A 21,557-nucleotide genomic window follows, 5' to 3' on the forward strand; every position below is an offset into this window, starting at 1 on the left:
GTGTAAAGTTAAACATGTGTGAAAGTCTTTCTGATTCAGGGCCTATGTTTAAAAATTTAAAGCTCACTCTTTAAAGGTTAATTCATCTTACCTTAATTAAGGAAACTGGAAAATACCAACTCCTGGTGTCAACGGACATTCATGACCAATCTCTTTTTGAATAGAGAAAATATATATTATTTAGGTGCTGAAATAATGCAGTGTACTTTAAAGACGCTTGTTAATATGTGGGCTAATTAACTAGTCATGGGTTTGTTTCACATCATTGAAAAGAAATCAAACCCTCGTCCCCTAATGCCCCTACTCTACTTGCGCTACATTGATGACATCTTCATCATCTGGACCCATGGAAAAGAAGCTCTTGAGGAATTCCACCATGATTTCAACAATTTCCATCCCACCATCAACCTCAGCCTGGACCAGTCCACACAAGAGATCCACTTCCTGGACACTACGGTGCTAATAAGCGATGGTCACATAAACACCACCCTATATCGGAAACCTACTGACCGCTATTCCTACCTACATGCCTCTAGCTTTCATCCAGATCATACCACTCGATCTATTGTCTACAGCCAAGCGCTACGATATAACCGCATTTGCTCCAACCCCTCAGACAGAGACAAACACCTACAAGATCTCTATCATGCATTCCTACAACTACAATACCCACCTGCTGAAGTGAAGAAACAGATTGACAGAGCCAGAAGAGTACCCAGAAGTCACCTACTACAGGACAGGCCCAACAAAGAAAACAACAGAACGCCACTAGCCATCACCTTCAGCCCCCAACTAAAACCTCTCCAACGCATCATCAAGGATCTACAACCTATCCTGAAGGACGAGCCATCACTCTCACAGATCTTGGGAGACAGACCAGTCCTTGCTTACAGACAGCCCCCCAATCTGAAGCAAATACTCACCAGCAACCACACACCACACAACAGAACCACTAACCCAGGAACCTATCCTTGCAACAAAGCCCGTTGCCAACTCTGTCCACATATCTATTCAGGGGATACCATCATAGGGCCTAATCACATCAGCCACACTATCAGAGGCTCGTTCACCTGCGCATCTACCAATGTGATATATGCCATCATGTGCCAGCAATGCCCCTCTGCCATGTACATTGGCCAAACTGGACAGTCTCTACGTAAAAGAATGAATGGACACAAATCAGACGTCAAGAATTATAACATTCAAAAATCAGTTGGAGAACACTTCAATCTCTCTGGTCACTCGATCACAGACCTAAGAGTGGCTATACTTCAACAAAAAAGCTTCAAAAACAGACTCCAACGAGAGACTGCTGAATTGGAATTAATTTGCAAACTGGATACAATTAACTTAGGCTTGAATAGAGTCTGGGAATGGATGAGTCATTACACAAAGTAAAACTATTTCCCCATGGTATTTCTCCCTCCCACCCCACCCCCCACTGTTCCTCTGATGTTCTTGTTAACTGCTGGAATTAGCCTACCTTGCTTGTCACCATGAAAGGTTTTCCTCCTTCCCCCCCCCCCCCCCCCCCCCCCGCTGCTGGTGATGGCTTATCTTAAGTGATCACTCTCCTTACAGTGTGTATGATAAACCCATTGTTTCATGTTCTCTGTGTGTGTGTATATAAATCTCTCCTCTGTTTTTTCCACCAAATGCATCCGATGAAGTGAGCTGTAGCTCACGAAAGCTTATGCTCTAATAAATTTGTTAGTCTCTAAGGTGCCACAAATACTCCTTTTCTTTCACTGTACAAAAAGGCATCTTTAAAATGACATAATTAAAGGAACTTGCCAGGGAAAGGTCAACTATTGTCTTGCTTTTTCATGTCCTAGATAACTAGTTGAGAAGTAACCTTGGTTGAGCTTGTTTGGAAAATACTTGTATTCATATAGAAAGGGAACTGAAAATGGTACAGGAATATACTGGGATATTAATTCTTTCTCTAGTCATGGGTTTGCTTTTTGGGAACTGCATCACTGTGAAAAATGAAATTTGAATGATACATTTTCTCATGTGCTTTTCACAGCTGTGGATTTAACAGCACAGCATTTCATTGAGCTAAGGGAAGGATCTTTGTGTCAACAGCTACCTAACTGTTATAGAGTGTGTACTCCTCTTCAAAAACAGACTCCAATGAGAGGCTGCTGAATTTGCAAACTGGATACAATTAACTTGGGCTTGAATAGAGACTGGGAGTGGATGGGTCATTACACAAAATAAAACTATTTCCCCATCTTATTTCTCCCCCCACCCCACCTCCCACTGTTCCTCAGACGTTCTTGTCAACTGCTGGAAATGGCCCGCCTTGAATATCACTACAAAAGGTTCCCCCTCGTCCCCCGCTCTCCTGCTGGTAATAGCTCATCTTAAGTGATCACTCTGGTTACAGTGTGTATGGTAACATTGTTTCATGTTCTCTATGTATATAAATATCCCCACTGTATTTTCCACTGAATGCATCCGATGAAGTGAGCTGTAGCTCCCGAAAGCTTATGCTCAAATAAATTTGTTAGTCTCTAAGGTGCCACAAGTACTCCTTTTCTTTTTGCAAATACAAACTAACACGGCTGCTACTCTGAAACCTACTCCTCTAGGGTTATCCAAACAAACAGCAGTAATCGAATAAGAACATTCAAAAGCACCTTTAACTGAGAAGTATATGTGCAGCTATAGGTGCTAGAACTAGAGGTGCTGGGGGTGCAGCAGCACCCCTTGACTTAAAGTGGTTTCCATCATATCCAGGGTCTACAGTTTTGTTCAATCGCTTTCAGCATCTCCACTATAAAAATTGTTCCAGAGCCCCTGCATGCAGCTGAGCAGTCCTTCAAGGGTTACAGTGCCCCACCTAAAATTTTGACCTAGAACTATCATTGATTATACCATAATATATAAGTAAGTATTTCTCTACTGCCTCCAGTGAAAGAATTCAGCACCTTTAGGTTGTCAGAATAATTCCTAGCATGACAACAAGTAAATGAATTCCAGAAATCAGAGACAAAATATTTACTCTGTCAATAGTTTTTCTGCTGTGCAAGATTGTCTCCTATCATATATTGACTAGTGTTTTGTTCATGTTTAGTAAATATTCTATTGGATATGTTTGTACAAATGTCTCATACAGACTAGCTTTCAGTGTATTTGAATGAAACAAGTAAAGTACTGTTCTACTTTTCTCTACCCCAGAAAGGCAATTATCCTGTTTTAACACTTCCCAAAGAAACTGCAAGAAACATATTTAAAACTAATAAAAGGAAAGAGTTTCCTTACAGAATTAGCCCATGGAATGCACTGCTGAAAAACAACAATCTTAAGAGGATTTCATTATTGTTCTGGGCCAAGGTGCTTGAAGCACCACAGGCCTGGCAAGAGTACTCTGAGAAAAACGAGCCTTACACACAGCTGTGAGTTATTGGCTTTATTGAAGTTTAGTGACCCACCCGCAATGGGGACTCCAAGCGTTGCCGTCATGGAGGCAGGGAACCCAGCACACTGAAGCTCTGCCTGGGACGGAGTCCAACGGAGGGGCAGACAGTCAGCGTTAATAAGCACCACACAAAAACAGCTCATGAATATAGAATTAGGTACTTCCCAAAGGGGGGCTTTCCACTACCTGGCAAAGGGCCATGCAAAGCAGCTGTGTCCTTCAGTAACTAGCTATGTCCTACAATAACCTCTCGGCTCAAGAAAGTGGAAATTTCCTAGCTAGGCCGTAACAAAGTCTTCCGCAGTCCCTTACAATTATTTATATGGATATTATTATTAATTGTTTATTATTTGTTTCTGGTTGAACCCAAATAGCATTTTTCAGTCATAACTGAATTAAGGCATATTCCTTGCTTGAGGCATTTAGAATCTAAAAGACAAAATAAACATACAAATAATCATAGAATAAAGGAAAGAGGTATAAAAGTGGTCATAGTGATAGCTGGCCATATTAGGTAATATAATTTATAAACACAATGAATTATTTTGTCAGATTATCCCCAAATACCCATAGCCTAGGCTTAATCCTTGGCTAATGTTGTGTGGGTTTTATGCTGGAATTAGATCTTCAAGAGAATAAAAACAAGAGTAGTTTTATAAACCAGTTCAGAAAAGACATGTGACAGTGGAGTGGAAGAAGACATGGAAATGTTTGTGGGAGCACCCAGCATTATTGGTAGAGTGAAGATGTTGGGGTTGATATGAAAAGTCACAAGAGTGGATAGACAGGGATGAATTACACAGGGCTTTAGAGAACAAGAAGGTTGAATTTAATGCTGTGGAAAAGGGAACTAGAGGACGGATTCAAAGAAGATGATGACATGGTCAAATTGTCAAACTAGGAAGATGACCTTGATGGCAGCATTCTGTAGGGACTAGAGGGGGTAGCATGGATGTCAGGGAGGCAAGATAAGAGGAAGTTACATTAATCAAAATGGGAGATGGCAGGTTTGGCAGTATGGATAGAGGGAAACTGACAGATCTTGTAAATGTTAGGCCTCAGTTGGAGTACTGTGTCCAGTTTTGGTCACCAATGTATAGACAGGATATAGAGAAACTGTTAAGGATCCAGAGGCAAGTGACAAAGACGATCAAAGGGATGGAATGCAAGTCATACAAGTAAAGGCTAAACTAAAGCTTTAGTTTAGCAAACTAAGCCAAATATTTACTTCAGAAAAGAGTTGATCAAGGGGGGACATGATAGCAGTCTTCAAAGACATGAGAGGCTGCCATAAAAGAAATGGAGAAAAATTTTTCCTCTCTTGCCACAGAGGGCAGGACAAGAGGCAATGGCTTGAAAGCACAGCATAGGAGATTTTGGCTAAATCTCAGGAAAACCTTCTATCTGTGAGGACAAATAAGCTGACTGCCTAGGGAGGTTGCAGAGGCTCCTTTGCTGGAGTTTTCAAAAGGAGGCTGGATAGCCATCTGTCCTGGATGGTTTAGACACAACGAATCCAGCATCTTGGTAAGGGGTTAAACTAGATGACCTTTGTAGTCCCTTCTAACCCTATGGCTCTATGCTTTGGAGGAAGCTGTGGCATAGTGCAGATACAGCTTTGATTTGTGGAGCAAGAGAGGAGGTAGAGTTAAAGATGACTCCCATTTATGGGGATGGGTGACAGGAAGGTTGATGGTATTGTCCACATTGACAGAGAACTGGAGAAGAAAAGGAGTTTAGTTGGGCCATATTAAGCTTGGGTTGATGGCAAGATATCCAGGAGGTGAGCAATCACATCTTAATGCCATAAATACCATTCTCAAAATAGCAAATAAGCATTGTTTGGATTGAAATGGCATGCTCTTCTACTGGCACTGTTGGTACTACCCCAGGGCAGAACTGTGCTTATTGGGCACAAGCTAGTCTTTAGATTGTAATGTAACTCCTCCCCACATTGCAGTTTGTCAGCTCCTGGGCCAACTTTGTAATCAGTGTTTCAAAGGGGGAAATGTAAATTGAGGACTATTTCCCACTTCATTTTTCATTCACATACAGTGCACTTTAAAAAAATAAATGGTTTTCCGGCTAATGTACCTAGATATGTGGAAAGCCTTAGGAATCCTGTAGCTGGCCTGTTTTGAGAATACACCTATTGTATTTTAAGTGTAAAAATTTCATTTCTATTACTTCTTCCACAGCGAGATTTTGCATTCCACTTGCATTGTCGTTGTCACGTCTGGTACATTTTGCCATGGGCCATCGTTATGTTGCTAAGAAACTCAGCTTACCGCAGTGCTCAGGACTCCGCACGCTTCACAGGTCTGTTAGGAATAAATCTTTTACGGGGATTATCTGCTTGATATAAGTGACACTGTATGTTTATCCAGCATTTGCTATCACTACCGTCATACAGTGCTTTGAGGTATAAATTCACAAGAATATTAGATTTGGTGAAAGGAACTGGGGATTTCCCTGCTCTGTCAATGGGGGAATCACCTGTAGAGAAATTTAAGTTTTCTTATGTTAGTAAGAATAAGACTAATCATAATGATAATGACAATAATGGCTCTGCTTTTACAGGTTGTGTCACTGGAGAGCCTAACTTTAGTTCACCTTTGAATTCATTCTAGAGGTTAGTGAATTCCTAATATTCAGTACTTTCCATGTGCTTTTACTAAAAGGATTGGAGTTTGTTTCGGTGTGGGTGCAGGGTTGGTTTTATCGTTTTGTTTTGTTTTTTTTTAAGTATTTAGGGTGGGAATCAAGTGTGTCTGAACATAAAAAGTTTGACTCATGGTATATGATTGCTGCTATTATTATAAGAATAATTATTATAATGTATAACAGCAAAATTATATATATTGACATAGCACCTTTTGTCCCAAAGCATTTTACTGACTTCGCTAGATTCTGGGTGGCCTGTTCAGGTGGTGTATGGGGGAAAGAGCTCTTCATTGCAGCCTTTGCAGAATCTAGTCTGAATGCTGACAGTAGCACTCCTTGAGTGCCAGAAAGGCTGCCTAGCAGACTTATCAGTGCTTCACAGTCCAAAAGATGGCTAGATGTGTTGGAGTGGCCAAGTCCTGGCCAGATTGCATGTGCTAGGATAGGAAGGTATTAACTGAGGGTCTGATATGCACTACAGTGCTCTTTTCAGAAGTAGGCATCAGGAGTATTATAATGCCTGTTTCTGTCCTGTACTGGCAGAATGCCTCAGAACACCTTAGTGAAAACAGCTTGCCACTTCCCTCCCTCAGACTGTTAACACTGGGACAAATCAAACCAGACAATCTTTGTGTAGCTCCTGGGGGAATAGGGTTCGCCAGAAACTACATACATTTGCAGTATGTATTCTGCTGTACTATTTTTATGCATGTTCTAGTCTCTTTGAGTGGGTGAAATAGAAAATATACAAATTCTTGTTCAGGTTAACACAAAATTCACCAAACCCGAAGCTGAACTGTCTTGCGTCACAATGCAATCTTCTTCACAACATATGGCATATAGCAGTGCCAGCTAAGAGGAAGCCATGGTTTGGGAGCTTATCCTGAGGGACAGATGTAAGAAGAGGGATGATTGAATTGGGAAGGGCCCGGTCTGTGGGAGTCCATCCCCAGCATGCAGAGAGAAGGGGTGTAAGGTGGGGCTTGTACCTCAATGGCCCCTTAAGTCAAGGGGGTGGGAGGTAACCCAGCCTCTCTACGCCCAAGTCCATGTTCTAAACCCCTCTGTAGTTAGCACCGTGTGGCCCAAGGCCCAGAGTCCATCTACTTCCCCTTCCCTAGTGGGATAATGCAGCCTAGTGGCCGGAGTCCATATGACATGCCCCTAGGGCAGTTCGATCCAATGGCCAGAGTTCAGCTAGTTCCCCTTCTCTAGTGGAGTAATGCGGCCTAGTGGCCGAAGTCTATACAACGCGCCCCTGGAGCAGCTCAGCCCAATGGCCAGAGTCCATCTAATTCCCCTCCTCTGGTGAGGTAATGCAGCCTATCGGGCAAAGTCCAACCAACTCACTGGGTGGGGCCACCTCCTTTCAAAGGTGGGTGGCTGAGGTAGGGGGACCCGGTCCCACCCCCGCCCTTTTGGTGGTGAGTCCTCCTCAGCAGAGGTTTGGCGGGGATCCTCCCGAAACACACCAGCCTGAACGGTCTTCGCACCGTTCCCCTTTAAGAACTCCCTGGGTCACTTCTTACCCTTTCCTCAGATTCAACCAGATCTGTAGTGTTCTTTGCTTCCCCTTTGCCATGGTGCCCAGTTCCTGAAGCCAGTCCCTCAAATGGAGGATATACTGGACCGAGCCTCTGACCCAAGTCTCCTGCTCCTTCCAAGTTTCTCTCAGGAAATTTAAGCTAAAAGACTACTGTGCAGACTAAGCTCTTTCAATCCTAGGAATATAGGGTAAAATCCTGTCCTCGTAATCCATGGGAGGTTTGCCATTGCAGTAGAGCTAGGATTTCACATGGAGACTTTAGAGATGGAAAGGAGAGCATCCAATTCTCCTGCAGCTTCAGGACCATTCCCTAAAGTACATTTTTTGTTTCTCTGGATTAGTTTTAAAAATCCCTAGGTGACTGGGTATCCATTTATTGGCTGAGGAGACTATTCTATAGGTTTATAGTTCTGACAAGCTGTTTTCCCAATATTCAGGTTATATTGTGTCTTAATTTGAACCCATTTCTCTTGTTTAGAATCCTGTGTACTACACAAGATAATTCCTGTCCCCTTTGTGTTAATACATCTCAAATACTCATCCCTCAGATGTCCCTTAGATAAGATACATACTTAGGATTTTATTTACCTCTAATCATTCCCTCCCGACCCTATTTGTTGCTATTGCCTGAAACCTCAACAATTTATCTCAATCTTTCTGCTAAAGTTGTGCCTGGGATTGAACACAACAGGCTAGATTCTTAGCTGGTGTAAATTAACATAGCTCCATTGACTTTTGACCCTATACTATTTAACATTTTTATCGTGACCCAGAAGAGAACATAAAACTATCACTGATAAAGTTTGCACATGACAAAGATTGGGAGAGTGGTAAATAACAAAGGGGACGGGTCAGTGATACAGAACAATCTGGAGTACTTGAAAAACTGGGCACAAGCAAACGATATGCATTTGAATACAGCTAAATATAAATGTGTACACCTACATGCACCACACTTATAAGATGGGGGACACTGTCTCGGAAACAGCAACTGAAAAAGATTTTGTGGGTTGTGGTGGATAATCAGCTGAACATGAGCTCCCAGGGTGGTGATGTGGTAAAATGGGCTAATGAGATCCTAGGATGTATAAAGAGTGGAACCTCGAGTAGGAGTAGAGAGGTATTTGGCACTGGTGCAATTGCTGCTGAAAGACTGTGTCCATGTCTGGTGTTAACAATTCAAGAAAGATGTTGATAAATTGGAGAAGGTTCAGAGAAGGCCTGGACAAGTCATTAAAGGATTAGGGAAAAAAATGTCTTATACTGATAGACTCAAGGAGCTCCATCTATTTAGTTTAGCAAAGAGAAGGATAAAGGGTGACTTGATCAAACTGTATTCTTACATAGGGAACAAAAATTGGATAACTGGCTCTTCACTCTAGTAGACAAAAGTATAACACAGTCTAATGGCTGGAAGGTGAAGCTAGATAAATTCAGACTGGAAATAAGGTATAAATTTTTTAATAGAAAGGGTAGTTAACCACTGGAACAATTTACCAAGAGTCAGGTGCATTCTCAATCACTCGGAATTTTTAAATCAAAATGTGCATTAGTTCAAAAGGAATAATTTTGAGGAAATTTTCTGGCCTGTGTTACATTGGAGGTCAGACTAGGAGATCACAGTGCTCCCTTCTGGCCTTGGAATCTATTGACATTAGTGAAGCCATGCCTATTTACATGAAGGATCAAGCCCAAGTTACTGGTGAAGTGTTGGCTCCATTGAAGTCAATGGAAGAACTTCCATTGACTTCAGTGGGGATGGGATTTCTCCTGGTGTTGTGGCAGTACAGCCATAGAAAGAGCAGAGTCTAGTTTCTCTGACATATGATACTTGGGCAATATGTAGCCCATTGCAGACATATCATGTTCTAAACTCATATCTAATTTGCTGTCCACAATCACTACTAAGTCTTTTTCAACAGTACTGCTTTGCAGGCTTTTTTATCCTCCTGAATTTATGGGTTTTAGCTTATTAGTGTTGAATTCAAAACAATAGAATTATACCCTTGCATGTTCTTTTCTTTAACAAATCCTTTTCATTTGAAAAATAGTTTAATGGATCTGCTTTGGCAAATGTCTAATATCTTCTATTTGAGACTAAGAATGGCATGTGATTCCACTGAAAATCACCATGGGAAGCTTTCATCTTCAAATCTCCAGTGACAGAATCATTTACTCTTAGTCACCATGATATAACAAAATATTGCTAAATCCTAAGCAACAAAAAATTTCCTTCCATTATGTTACAATACAAAATTCAGTTGTGATTTTAAAAAATAATAAATCACAGTAAGTCTATGGGATTGCATAAGGAGAAGATAGAAGTACAGCACTGAAAAAGTCTTTTAAATAACAGAAAAGGAAGAAATCTGATTTAAAATATAAAATTTATAAATACAGCTTGGAGTATACCATACTCAGTTGCCACCCATGGAGTGAGTAATCAACTCATTCCCTGAATTTACCCAACTCTTTTAAAAATGGATATCTGACAAAATATTTGAGATGCATACAAGCAAATGAATCTACAAAAGAAAATTATTTTCAGAAGCCTCTCATACTTATGCATTCAGCATCATCTCTATTTAATGAATAGATATGATAAATTATGCCAAATTATTAAGATTACAATTTATACTATGCTTGAAATGCTTTTAGCTGCACATGTCCTCTTCCTCTTTTGTGTGCCTGCATGTCTACGCACATCACATCTATTAAGCCAAATCCCCCTTTCACTTGCTGCTGATAACCTCACTATAGTCAATGGGGTTTGTGAGAGTAAATGTGAATTAGACCCATTAGATTTTAGTACTCATTCTGGGCCTTATTCTCCATTGCCTTGCACCTTGTATTGTCACTTACATATGTATAGGGCCCTACCAATTTCACTGCCATGAAAAATGCATCATGGACCGTGAAATCTGGTCCTCCCCCCATGAAATCTGGTGTCTTGTGCGCTTTTATCCTATACTTTACAGATTTCATGGGGGAGACCCACATTTCTCAAATTGGGGGTCCTGACCCAAAAGGGAGTTGCAGGGGGGGAGTCACAAGGTTATTTTAGGAGGGTTGCAGTATTGCCACCCTTACTTTTGTGCTGCCTTCAGAGCTGGGCGGCCAGAGAGCCATGGCTGTCGGCCAGGCGCCCAGCTCTGAAGGCAGCAAGGCAGAAGTAAGGATGGCAATACCACTTACTTCTGCGGTGCTGCCTTGAGAGCTGGGGCAGTCAGAGAATGGCGGCTGCTGACTGAAGGCCCAGCTCTGCAGGCAGCAGCACAGAAGTAAGTGTGCCTATACCATACCATGCCCTCCTTACTTCAGCATTGCTGCTGCCAGTGTCTCTGCCTTCAGAGTTGGGCTCCCAGCCAGCAACCACCACTCTCCAGCTGCCCAGCTCTGAGGGCAGCGCTGCCACCAGCAGTTGCACAGAAGTAAGGGTAGCAGTACCGCAACTCGCCCTACAATAAACTTGCAATCCCCCCCACCACAACTCCTTTTTGGGTCAGGACCCCTACAATTACAACACCATGAAATTTCAGATTTAAGTAACTGAAATCATGAAATTTACTGTTTTTAAAATCCTATGACCATGAAATTGACCAAAATGGACCATGAATTTGGTAGGGCGCTACGTATGTACAAGGTGATTCCAAGGCCTTAACAAGTTAGAATCATGGCTACCAGATCCAAATGGTAGTCTTTTACCTCTGCTTTACAAAGCTGTGACTGCACAAGATGCAAGGCAGTGAAGAAGCAGGCCCCCAACATTCAATCAGACAGCTGCCTTCCAAACAGATGTGCCGCTGAAACATCGTAAAGCACAACTGTGAATTATTATACATTTGTGAGCTCTCTTAGGGCTATTCTGTTTTACTGTATGTCATATATCCTTAGTCCGACGCTTTTAGAAGTTCTCTACACTATTCATGTTCTGAAGACTGACAGATTCAATCTGAAAACTAGTGGTTGGCTACAATTCACGACTTTCATCACACAGCAATGTGTCTCTCTCTATAAATATAATACATCTGAGGACAGGCTTGTAAATAGGGAAATATAGCAGTTAGTGCCATTCGGTATTCAATGTGTAAAATGCTATTACATCCTTGCTACTGCATTCAGTAATGTCAGTGAAAATTCAGTTTTCAAAAAAAAATTGTAAAAATGCCTCTATCTTAAAAGCCATTTGCCCATTAAGATGATGCTCTGACACAACTCTGAAATCACCTCTAAGTTCATGAGTTGAGTAAGTAACTCTGAACTGTAAAAAAACCCATTGTTTCATGTTCTCTGTATATATAAAATCTCCCCGCTGTATTTTCCACTGCATGCATCCGATGAAGTGAGCTGTAGCTCACGAAAGCTTATGCTCTAATAAATTTGTTAGTCTCTAAGGTGCCACAAGTACTCCTTTTCTTTTTGAGGATACAGACTAACACGGCTGCTACTCTGAAAAATGGTCCAGATAGTGGCCCAGTCCTCCAACTCTGGAGGGCAGCGTGTGGGTTCCCTTTCTTTCAGTCCCTTGCTTAATTCAGTAGACCAGACTGCCACCTTGGCACTAACAGTCACATAGATTGTTCAGCAGAGTCCCTGACTCCGGTAGGCAGTTTTGCTTGCTCCTAGCAATATCAGCAGTAGCCTGAGTTTACCCCAGTTTACATTTTCAGGGCTATCTTCTCAGGAAAAGGGTCAGGGATTTTTTTTTTAATGTATGCAGAGAAAAATCTCAGCTTTTTTGGGGCTTCCAAATTAGAGGGTGCTCATGGCTGAAGGCTTTGCTCGTCTGCAAATACTGGCTAGGACCACACGGGTCTCTCCATATAGAATACCCTCCCTGAACTACACCATAAGGCAGTGGTGGGCAACCCACCTCCTGCCAGTGGATCATCCTTACGGGCTGCATGCGGCCCACAGGTTGCCCACCACTGCCATAAAATCATTATCTTCTCTTCCTTCAAATTCTTTCTCAAGACTCACTCCTTGTGTGATGCCTACAAGTTGTTCAGTTTGAGGGGCAGTCAGCATCAGTCAATATTTTATTTAGTCTTAGTTTTTTTCAAATGAATCAGAATGATCAAGTTGTGCACAAAGAAATGTTCAGAGCAGTGTAGGGGACTTAGACACACTGTTCTGTGAACTTTAATGGAAGGTGTGCACTGCTTTAAAATCTCAGCCATTGTTAGCCTCTTTAACTATCTGATCTTATTACTGTTACCTTGTATTCCCCGCTCCTTCTACTTCTTGTTTGTCACAACCACTTGTTGCATCTTGTCATAGATTCCCCAAAACTGCAGTGTGTTGTGCAGGGGTAGACTGCTGTCTCAGCACAGAACATCTTTGACTTCCATAGCACTACCCATTGGCTCAGTAGTCTTCTCATGCAATATATGTTGCTGTGTTGGGGGGTTTTATTGTAGCCTTTTTGGGCCAGAAGCTGTCTCTTTCTGTAAGTTTGTATAGCACCTCCCAAAATGGGATTCAGATTCTGACTGGGGCCTTTTGGTACCATAATAATAATTCTGAAATGAAAAAAAAATTCACAGAATTTAACAAACTTGTTGCAGTTTTGTTTTGCATGATTTAATACATCTCTAACTTTTTCCTTTTGGTGACTTTTCTGTAAAATGGCTATTTTTCTTTACTTTAGAGGTAACATCACCAAAATATGCTCAGCTCACATTTTACTAAGCAAACTCAGGGGGCATTTTTTCAAAATGTCATTCCTGTAATCCATCTATGAGTTAATGGTTTTTGCCAGACTGGTTTCATGATTACCCCTAGATGCTTTATAACCTAAAACAACATTGACCTTGTCCATACACCTACTTGATCAATTTTTTCTGTCATCTGAAGTGATGATTCATCATTTTGAAAGTGCAATTGGAAAATTACAGCATAACACTTGAAAAAATGGGGTTCTGGCTATGGAAAAAAGCTCTCTTTTTCTTTCCTCTTGAAGCATGCCAATGAAATGCAAGACAAATCCTGACATCTATAGCTATGTGGCTCAAAAAATAGACAACTCTAGAGCAATATTAGTGACCCTCAGAATCTGGATTCTTTTAGAGGATGAAGTCTGAACACAGAGAATATTCCTACATGATTTTAAAATAATTGATTTGTTCCAATGTCTAATAGTGTTAATGGGATGGAACTGAGAATGTCCAGCTGTGCATATAAATAGGCTTTAATATTATCACAGATGAGACCCTGAGCAGGGAACACTGCTAAACAAAAGTGGAGTTTACAAAGACTTCTCTCCTCTGAGTTTCTTTAGAGATAGAGAAGTAGGATTCAAGCTGATTAGAGGTTTGTCCCTGGCATCCAGCATGAACTCAAAACCACAGGTGTTCTCTCAGTCATAGCAAATACAGCTTCCAAGTTCTAAGACATTGCAGAAAAGGAGAAAATAGATGTCAGTCACAGAATTTCATGATGCCAGAGCTAATATTACTCCATATTTTGGGCCCAGTACTCTGTGCATTACTCAGAGATAGCCCCTATTGACAGGCTAAGATGCATGGCTAGAAAGGATTAAACATCCTGCAAAATAAACAACTCAAATTCAACCCTTAAAGACATGTGGGAGGTAATGTTTGTGTTTTTGTGTATTTACATATGAGTAGGTTCAACAATATAATCAACAGTCCTTGCCTATGATGTATTCTGATCATTCAGAGATCAAAAGAACATCCCAACAATTAAATGAATGGTAAACATGGGATATCTCTGTATTCATCTCTCTTTGAAATGTATAGTGAATGGTGGAGGAACAGGCAATTGTCCTATGTTAATTCATATAGCTAAATACCGGTGATAGACTGCCTTATGTTAATCTGTGTGAATAAATAATGACGATGCTTAGGAAATAAGGGCCTATTGTTCCTCGAGGGACTCCAACTTGTCAAAGACCTTCAATTGTATAAAAGATCCTTGGACCTGATCCTTTTTATCTCAGATCTGCTTGATGCTTCATTGGGGAAGCTTAAGCCACCAGATTGGGATCCCAGTGCTGACTGTCCCCGCTGAATATGATATTGGACATTGGACTATAACCTATGAACTATATCTGAAAGAATTCTTTGCAACTACAAAGCTGACCTTCTCTGCTGTGTATCTGAACCTCAATAATTGAATTCATGTCTGTACGTATATTGATCTTTTAATCATATTCTCTCTGTTTTTTTTAATAAATTTTAGCTTAATTAATAAGAATTGCTGTATGCATGTATTTGGGTAAGATCTGGAATATTCATTAACATGGGAGGTAATGATCCTTAGAGATTGGTAGAACCTTTTATATGATGAAATAAGATTTACAAGAATCTTCATCCAGGTACCCAAGTCAAATATGATGGAGGCCTGAGGTTGGGAACTGTGTTATTGACTCCTGAATAACCAGTGAGGTAATTAAGAAGCTGGTTTAGGATGGCTTGGTAAATCTAAGTATTGGAATATCCACCAGCTCTGGGGGGTTTGTCTGCCCCTTGCTTTGCAGTTCACCCTGACTGAATGACCTCAGCTGGCCCCCCACTGGGACCCAGGTCACATAAGGCCTAGGAATTTTGCTCAATCAGGAAGTGCAGAATTGGCTTCCTTATCAGCAGGGATCCTAGTTTTCCATGATTAAAAAAAAATAAACTCCAATAAAAAAACACACAGAAATCCATGTTTTTCCACAATTGAAATGAAATGCTGAACTTTAGTTTCCCTAGCCACGATATAGATAGGTATCAGTTGTAAATATATCAATAAAACATTACGTTCAAGTTTCAAGCTGACAGTTGGAGCCCCGCCAACCAGGGCTAATAGGCAGAACCCCACTCATTCTCCTGATTATCTGATCTGGCCCCTGACCCAAATTAGATCAGATAATCAGGAATCCGCCGTATACATTTTTTTTTTTTCACAAAATGTAAAAACTAAAGATTCTCTGTAAAAACATTCTGTGGTGTTCAGGATTTCTAGGATCCCTGCTTATCAGTAGGTGTTTAGGGTTTCCTTGAACTTATTGTCTCAACCCTGCATAACAGCTCCACACTGAGGCAGCCCTAGGAAGGATTTTTGACTCAGTCCCAGTTCCTTACTTTCTGTTCTCCTCTTGCTCCAGAAGCAATGTGGAAAATAAGTTACAGCAGCTATTGAAAGGATACAGTTTACTCCCCCTCTCATGGCTAGCCAGCTCCTCTGGTGAGTGAGTAGGTGCTCCACCCATTCTCAAGCCCTCAGACCATCTACTTGTGCACAGTGGCAGGAGAGGAGGGTTTGCATCCTGCACCAACCCTGGACCCAAGATGTAGGTAGGCTGAGCAAAGGGATGGGGTGTGACATTATTGACATAAACTGTGACCGTATAGATCATTGTTGCAACCACTGTTATATATTTGCAGCAAATATTGTACATAGTTTGTTGTGTGAGGTGTCTATGACAAGGTTATAATTTGCAGGTTATGATTATGCTATCTGGATGCATGTGTCATTTTTGTATTTAAAGTTATAAAGTTGGCTCTATACTGTCTGTATTTCAAACTTGTGTTATGCTTCTGGGTGACATCCTAGACAATGTGGCGTCAGCACTGCCTAGCCTGCTTGGTGGCCCATTAAGGACCATCAGCTATACTATTGACCCATTGAGAGAAGGCAGATACACCTTGTGACTCGGCAAGGCATGCAGGGACATGCCTATGGACCGAACCCGAAGGTTTTTCCATGCCATGTGCTGGGTGGCTTGTGGCTGGAACAAAGAAAGCACAAGCCACATGGCAAAAGGACTATAAAAGGCAGCAGCAGTATCTCCATTTTGTCTTCAATCATGCTTCTGACCTCTGGAGGAACTGTGCCTGAAACTGAAGCTCTGAACAAAGGACTGAATGATCCATCCAAGCTGGGATGTTTGTACTCCAGACTTGATTTGAGCCTACAGTTTATTCCATCATGGCTACAAGTCTGAACCAAGAACTTTGCCATTACCCTTCCTTCAGCCAATTTTAGCTCTCATTTATATTTCTTTTTTTCTATAAATAAACCTTTAGATTTTAGATTCTAAAGGATTGGCAACAGCGTGATTTGTGGGTAAGATCTGACTTGTATATTGACCTGGGTCTGGGGCTTGGTCCTTTTGGCATCGGGAGAACCATTTTTCTTTTACTGGGGTATTAGTTTTCATAACCATTCGTCCCCATAACGAGTGGCACTGGGAAATAATACTGGGAAACTGGAGTGTCTAAGAGAATTCCTTGTCAGACTTATGATTAGCCAGTGAGGTAAAACCAAAATCCTCTGTTTAGCTTGTTTGGTGTGCCTCCTTAATAGTAAAGGAAACCCAGCCTTGGGCTGTAACTGCCCTGCTCTAAGCAATTTGTCCTGAATGATACTCATCCAGAACTTTCCCAGATGGAAACACTCTGTTTTTTTTTCTACAGCATTCTCCGCCAAAAGATTTTGATGCAGTTAAAAAGAGCTCAGACTAATTGCTAACTACATGTTGCAAATCGTGATATATTTGTCATCAGCATCAAAATTGCTATCAAAACTGTCAGTCAAAGAGCAATCAGGATCCTGTTAATATGGCTTTCAGAAATCTGAATAGTCCCTAACGTTAGGGTGTAAGAAAATGAAAACAATTTATTGGTAATCTCTAAGAGATGTTCAAAAGCATCTGATTGGCTCGATATATTTATTATGTTGTATCTTACACTAAGGTCCCTAAAACTTTGTTATGATGGGAAACAAGGAGCACAGTTTATTTTGTTATGTTTATTATAATGTAGTAAAATGAAAGGAGCTGGATCCAGGGCCTAATAAGACATGCTGCAATGCAGAGATGTACAAAGAGATTTCTTTTTTTTTTTTTTTCCAAGCATCCACTGAGCTTTTAAAAATGTGCACATCAAATGCTAAAGGAAAACCTGTTCTCCTCACTTCCTGGAAACTGTTACTTGCCAAACTCAGACAACAAATCTTGCAATAAATCCTACTTTCCATTAGTGTGTCATCCTACACTTTTACCATAGAACAGTGAATTTCCTACCATTATTTCTGGAGGAAATGCTCCATGGTGCCAGTGACAGATTGAGTTGTGAGAAGTGTAATGAGTTCAAAAGATTATGTTGAGATGTGCCAGACAGACATGAACTTTTGGGGAACCCCTGGAGTGGTTAATGCAGATTCCACTACTCTGGTTATGCAGCCCAAGCCCAAACAGCTACACCACAATTTTATAGCCCCAGACCGAGTTGGATGACACAGGACAACCGCAGGTGTTTAATTGCTGCGTAGTCATACCCAGTTTGGTGTAGAGGTACTGCAAGCCTAAACCCCCAGTCTGGGGGAGGAGAGACACAGGTCTCTGCCTGAGAGAAGTAATGCTGGAAATCTTAAGGGGATGCCCTGGAGGAAGATCTGGGGAGGAGGGATCAAAGGTTCAGTTAACCCTGAAACTGTGGCACTGTCATAACCTGTTGAGACCTTGCAGGCAGATATGAAATTAGTCAATGCATTGGCTGTAATTTTAATTCATACTTTAGTTTCCTAGTTACAAGGTGTTTCCTTCCTTTCCCACTCCAAAAGTCCTCTTCTTCCGTGAGTTAAATAAGAAGACACACATCTTTTAAGTAACTCGCATCTACTCTATCATTAGCCTGCTGGTACATGTATCTAGTGGCAGTGGTGTGCAGCTTGAGATGAGAAGAAAAGCCAAGAATCCTTTAAACTATCAAAGTAACATTCTCTTACCTATCAGCATTCCAAAAGCCCTATTGCTTCTCTCCAACACTAATAGAATGACTAGCACCAATATTATGTTGCCACTGACTGATCTACACTGATCGTTTGGGGAATCTGTACCGCTTCTGAACTCTGGTTGATCCTATGAAGTTGTTTTAATAAAATTGCCGTACTTTTGAATACTATTATGTGAATTCCATCCTCGTAGACAAAGGCTGAGTCCTGTCCTTCCTATTCCAGGTACAATGGGGGAGTCATTAGAATTCACCTATGAAGATGGAAACAACTGAATTACAAGGACTTGGCTGAGGTTCTTCAAAGCTTTCTCCAACTTCTACATCTTTGAATAAAGGTGGATCTCCAGAAGGGGATGCTAGGAGGGGAAAGGGGAGAGAGTGGAAAATACCCAGGACAAAGATACCAGGTGTTGATACTAGCTTTAAAAACCACAAAATAGAGGGAAGGCTTATCGAGCAACACGGGCCTTTTTAGCCAAAGAAGGGAAGAGATGACCAAACGTAGCAGGCATATTAGCTGCGGGACCAACCAAGGTCAAAGTAGGCTGACTTGGGAAGAGACGTAGAGAAGACATTGAGAAGACAAGCCATGTGCTGCAGCAGAAGGACTCTGGATGCTTCAGAGGACTTTGCTCCCAACCCAAGGAATGCTCTGGAGTGGTGAGGAAATTGAGACAGGGATGATTATTTTTGTCTAGATCTGTGTGTTCCTCATGTGATTAATCCAATGGTGGTTTAGAATCCTGCACAAAGTCTGTGGGTATGTGTGTTGTGTTGCAATCAGATGTCCTTGAAAAGTTTAACCTGTGATCCCAGAGCACCTACATGGCTGGAGTTCTAGGACAGGGTGTGTTTAAGCTATGGGGGATGGGGTCAGCACTGGCCCTGGGGTAGGCAGTTGGACTGGGAGGGCTCAGGGCTCAGAAGAGGATGTTTGACAGAGGAGCTACAACTCAAGAGTGTGCCTGGACTCTGTTCAGTCTGTGGAGGCTTAAAGCACACAGGGATTCATAGTTTCCCATCCCCTCACAGCAGTCTGGTGAGTGCCTGAGAGGAAGTATTTGACTAGACTCTGTCTTAGCACCCCTACAGGGTCCACAACACTGACAACATGACTAGCACCAACCTACTACACCAGCCACCTCCACATACCTCCTCAGCTCTGTGTAGAAGCCACAAAGATAGAAATACTGGCGATGAAAGCAGCAGTAACTTATGCTGCTTAATGCATCCTAAGTCCCATCATGTTGAATGGATAACACATAGCACTGAGGAGCTGTTCCTCAATTCTTCCTCTGGCCCCACTTCCCCCACTGTTCTCACTGAGCTATGTTTGTGCAATTAAATCATAAAGAACAGTTAAGTGGCTACACCGTGTAGGGATATGTTACCGCAATTCTGAAATGATTTTGATCCCTTATACATCACAAAAGGAAGTATCTAGACCTTTGAATAAAACTGAGTACCAGGAGGCATTTTTAGTCTATCACTTCTTTGTGTTTCATAGAAAAGGTGAATAATTAAAACTAGCTAGAGAAAGGCCCTTGGAAATATACCTTTTATGGAGTGTAGAAGAGTTTGAAATAAATTATCCACTGACTGAGCAAGAGGAAATTCAAATTAAAAAGCTTTTCAGTCTCACTCTCCACTTTAAAGTAGAGGTTCCCTACACAATTGATATGGATGTGAACTTTAGCAGTGTTTGGCAAACTGAATCTAATCAAATTTAGTCCAATAAACCAAAGAAAAATACTGTACATTTTATGTCTCCCAGAATAATCAGATAAGACTCAGAGATTCTTATGCAGCAATTATTACAAATTTTGTCTGTCTCTTAGGGAATAAAGGGTGCTCTTTGATACATTTTGTATGATCTTGCAGGCATATAGAGATTTCCTGTGTGTTTGCTAAGCTCCTCTTGCATAGTTCTCTTCAGACATTCATTTCGCTTATTTCAAGTCAGTTTTACTTGAGTGTTCAAAGAAGACTTCACCTGCATTTTTGTGCATTCTGTCTGTTTGAAGAACTCCACTTGTCTCCGCATATCTTGTTTACATTATTTAGAAACAAATAGACATTCCACTGCGCTTCATAATGGATTTGCTTGAAACTTGGCAGAAAATAAATTGTAAGTACTCGATTGCTAGTAATCATTTTGGAAAATATTAGTGAGAGCCAAGTCTTCTCAGCACTTGAACTAACAATATCAGAAATACTGCTCACATTGAAATACTAAAGACAGAATTATTCTTAGACAAACAAGTACTACTTTGATCTTATTTTGGCATTAGATGCTTCAAATATCTAAATTTAATCTCTCTCTCTCTGTACCCATGCAGCATAAGATGAAAGTAAAAGGACCGTTTATCTCCTGAGGGTGGTTGCTGGTTCAGACAAAAGACCGGGGAGTTTCATATTTACTGTGATATAACCTAGTTTCCGTCTTCACAAAACAGTTAGATTACTCTAATCCAGTGGTTCTCAGTTTATTACATATTGTGAGCCGCATGTGCGGCCCACAATGAGTTACCTGGGCCATAGGGGCCGGGTGGCAGGGCAGCCGCAGCCCAGACCTTGACCCCAATCCTGGACCCTGGACCCCTGCCCAGCTGGCTGCCCACCCTGGACCCCCGCTGCATGGCTGCCACAGACCCCGGACTCTGTCGGGCCAGCCGGTAGCCCAGACTCCCACCACGCAGGGTGGGCTGGCAGCTCCGACCCTGACTCCGTCGCACTCGGCGGCAGGGCAGCCCAGACCCCTATGCGCCTGGTAGCCAGGAACCCGGCGGACCCCGGCACACCAGCCAGCCTTTAGCACAGAGCTGAGCTGGCCACAGCCGTGTGCTAATTGGGCCGCCTGCGGGCTGTGGGTTGAGAACCACTGGTCTAATCCATCATGAACCATCCCCATATCCTGACAAAGCCAACAGCTGCTTCTAAAGTCAGACTGGTTGATTCAGTCAGGAAAGAGCATTACAAATTGAGCCTTAGCATGTCTCCTGTAAAATGGTTCCAGCTTTTGTTTGTCATAAGTGACATTGCCTAGACAACTGATTCAACAAGCCAAACGGGCTATGTTTGACTATTCTCCTTTAATATTATATCAGTTTATACAAATCATATTTAGTTTTACCATTTTACAAAATGCTTTTTTCTGTTTTATTCTGACTGCACA

General features: G+C 41.6%; 2 long non-coding RNA genes across 2 annotated transcripts in view; one reads left to right on the plus strand and one right to left on the minus strand.

Moving 5' to 3' along the window:
* The window catches only part of LOC122457931, an 18,084-nt gene extending 13,418 nt beyond the window's left edge, over positions 1-4,666 (minus strand). The window contains exons 1-2 of the long non-coding RNA XR_006277690.1: positions 4,656-4,666; positions 4,227-4,232 (exon numbers count right to left, since the gene is read on the minus strand). This is a non-coding gene — a long non-coding RNA (uncharacterized LOC122457931). The remainder of the gene's footprint in view (positions 1-4,226; positions 4,233-4,655) is intronic.
* Positions 1-20,982, plus strand: part of LOC119849343 — a 22,805-nt gene extending 1,823 nt beyond the window's left edge. The window contains exons 2-3 of the long non-coding RNA XR_006277688.1: positions 6,008-6,059; positions 18,606-20,982. This is a non-coding gene — a long non-coding RNA (uncharacterized LOC119849343). The remainder of the gene's footprint in view (positions 1-6,007; positions 6,060-18,605) is intronic.
* The last annotated feature ends 575 nt before the right edge of the window (positions 20,983-21,557 follow it).

This window comes from Dermochelys coriacea, chromosome 1, assembly GCF_009764565.3.
Source record: "Dermochelys coriacea isolate rDerCor1 chromosome 1, rDerCor1.pri.v4, whole genome shotgun sequence".
NCBI classification, from domain to species: domain Eukaryota; kingdom Metazoa; phylum Chordata; order Testudines; family Dermochelyidae; genus Dermochelys; species Dermochelys coriacea.